This window comes from Tachyglossus aculeatus, chromosome 8 (genome assembly GCF_015852505.1).
Source record: "Tachyglossus aculeatus isolate mTacAcu1 chromosome 8, mTacAcu1.pri, whole genome shotgun sequence".
NCBI lineage: Eukaryota > Metazoa > Chordata > Mammalia > Monotremata > Tachyglossidae > Tachyglossus > Tachyglossus aculeatus.
This window is the reverse complement of record NC_052073.1, coordinates 15,166,229-15,169,482: the sequence shown is the minus strand read 5'-3', so window position 1 is coordinate 15,169,482 and position 3,254 is coordinate 15,166,229. Positions and strand designations below refer to the sequence as shown.

Genomic DNA, 3,254 nt, shown 5'->3' with positions numbered 1-3,254 from the left:
TAGCTTATAATATTGCTTTCGTAAATTTCCCAAGTATGATGCACAATTCTGTAATTCACTAGGTTGTTCCCTAATAGAACAACCTAATTAAACATGATTAGTTTTCAAATTGCATTAAATCAGATCTCCTCCATATAAAAAAAAATTGAATATAATTAGAGGCCACTGCAATCATCTGTGAAATGAGCAAATACGACACTACTCTCTAAAGTGTAAATGCCACCTAAGATTCTATACTTTGTCTTGGAAATGAGAAATAAGGTAGGAAAAATCATGTCCTATAGTTACAATTTTTCTATCTAAACAAATAGCAACACACTTAAATGTAATTCCACATACTGGGGGAAATATATTTTTGGTAGATGCCTCAGAATGTGAACAGCAAGTGCTTTATCAGTGTTAGATGAAGATATGGGTACTCATTTTTTCTGTGATTCAGAACAATTCCATACCATTTAAGTTATTCACAGGAAGCAGCCACAATATTTATACAGCTATATATGTATACAAAATCTAACCAACTCATCCTACAATTCACTGTGAAAACCGGTGTGTGAGTATGTAAGTAGGTGCTAATGATATATCGCATTTTAAATTGGTTGCGCTGAAACAGAGTCCAGCTCTTCAGCATTTAAAAAAAAAAAATGAATGCCTTAATTTTCAAATTACATGTTTTGCTAATAAGTACTAAGTATAAGGCTGAAACCTACAGAAAAACCCCCAACCCAAAACCACTTCAAAACAGGAAAAAAGAGCTTTTTTATTACTTTTACCAGTTTAATTCCCAGAACTCAAAACTAATAAAATTTTCCTTTGATTTGGAGGAAATGGAAATCTTCTACTCTAAAAGACCCACCAACTCTCTCCCCATCTGAAGTGAAACGAGCCTTATCTTAATATGCTGACTGATACAATGTTTATTTTCAGCCACTCATCTTACTCTGTCCTCCTCACAGCCTTGTGAGCAGCGAGGTGATGACGAAGTTTCCAGTTGAAAACACTGGATGAGTCTTGGTCATAAATGGAAACTGTGTGAAGAAACTGGTTACAGTGATGGTGGTTTGTACACTTTTCCTTTCAGTAGTATTCCCACTGGGGTTCAGAGTGCAACAAGCAAGTAGGTAGGCAGGGGTGGAGCACATTGCAAGTTCACATAAAGGCAGTTTTATGGGCAAGACACATTTTCAACTGAAGAGACTGCAGCAGAGCACCGATACTATACCATAGCAGGCTGGCGGTTGCCTTGGTAGCCATTTCAGTTTACACTTTCCACATTAGCCAGCCATTTTTCAGAGTTTCTGTTGGGCCAGTTCCACTTGGTCAAAAACGGCTGATGCCACAGTCTCAGCAGATATTACCCGACTTATAGACTCAGGACTAGAACCCAGGTCTCCTGATTCCCAGTGTTGTGTTTCCTTTACTGGCCCAACAGTTGAGCTATCCCTGTGGGTGGAAGCTCCTTTAACTATTGAGCCAAGGGGCCCTAGGCCCACGGCTCTCAGGCCAGCTTGGAGAACCTCCCCAACCAACCCACCAGCCAGTTTGACCCTCCATTCTCTCCCCACCAAAGTCTTAGTCGCTCAATCATTCATACTGATTGAGCATTTACTGTTTGCAGAGCACTGACTGAGTGCTTGGAAGAGTACAGTAAAATAGAGTTGGTAGACGTGAACCCTGCAATCAATCGATTAATGGATTTATCCCAGGCTACAGCTGGGTTAAAAGTCCTTGTGTTATTCTGTCTAGTCATCTCCGACCCATAGCGACACCATGGACACATCTCTCCTAGAACGCCCCACCTCCATCTGCAATTGTTCTGGTAGTGTCTCCATAGTTTTCTTGGTTAAAATACAGAAATGGTTTACCATTGCCTCCTTCCGTGCAGTCAACTTGAGTCTCCACCCTCGACTCTCTCCCATACCCCTGCTGCCCAGCATAGGGGAGTCTTGACTTGTAGCAGATTGACTTCCACTCACTAGCCACTGGCCAAACTAGGAATGGAATGGGTATGTGCTTGACTTTCCCTCCCGTAGTCAAGATTGGTAGAGTACTGGAAACTCTCCAGATATGACCCCAAGAGGGTGGGTTAAAATTAGGTCGGGCAAATTTGGGGGGTGGAAGCACACCTACAGAGGCAGGGCATTTAAACAATTACTCAACTGCAAATCCACTTTTCTTTACTCAGCTTCTGTTGGTAAATTATTTTGTGTCTGCCTCCCCGGCTAGACTGTACGTTCCCTCTGCAGAGGGACTGTGTCTTCTAACTCTATTGTAGTCTCCCAAATGCCTAGTACAGTGCTCTGCATACATCAGGGGCTCATTGAATACTACTGGCTTATTAGAGCACTGAAATTAGTCCACCTCCAAAGTTGTTCTTATTTTAATCACCCCTCTTCTGGGCCAGTCTACTTGGCTGATTTAGTCACCAGCCAGGTAGCTTCCTGGAGAAATTTCACATGGTTCATTTGATCTACAATCATGCTGCTTCACATACAATGCAAACAACTGAGAAAGAAGCTTATTAGCATAATTTTACATTGGTAAGAAGCAATCCTAGCTATTAAGAGGAGCAACCCTCTCCCAACCACAACATAACAGCCACCCATTTTGCTGACGTAATAATAGTTTGGGGGTGGCCTCAATCTTAACACTGCTCTGCATCAGCTTCTTTACCCACAAATGGGCTCTGGGACCAACTGTCTAGGCCATCAAACACCTCAGCCCACCTTCCTCAGGATCCAGGCAACCTGGCACAGTGATGCTAACTTCTCCGGGCAGCAGCATTCACAGGTAGTCACGGTGGAGCACACAACAACAGACAATAATAACAAAGTTGTGGTATTTGTTAAGTGCTTATTAAGCACTGGGGTAGATACAAGATAATCAGGTCAGACACAGTCCTTGTCCTACAAGGGGTTCACAGACTAAATAAGAGGGGGAACAGATTTTCCTTGGGAATTAAAGAAACAACCTGTCCCAAAACATTACGACTAAATTGGCGGCCAATCCCCCTTGACATTCATTGGAATTGTGGCTGGAAGCGTTAATGCCATTAAGAAACTTACAAGTCCAGGTCTCGGTTTTGTTTGTTTGGGGAAGCGAGCTTTGGTTTGGCCCCAGGCAAACGTGGCCAGCATGTGTTTTCGGTTGAGTGACTACAAGCATTCTGTATCGCCTCTTATGATGCCATCCTCAGCCAAACTTGGGGTAGGTTTCAGTGTAAAGTTTTACACTGATGTTCTCTCCCACACCAT

General features: G+C 42.6%; 1 non-coding gene across 1 annotated transcript; it reads right to left on the bottom strand.

Annotated features, from left to right (window-relative positions):
• Window positions 1-1,949: 1,949 nt before the first annotated feature.
• On the bottom strand, window positions 1,950-2,083 carry LOC119931959. The gene has a single exon (XR_005452253.1). It is a non-coding gene; the product is annotated as a small nucleolar RNA SNORA7 (small nucleolar RNA).
• Window positions 2,084-3,254: the final 1,171 nt, after the last annotated feature.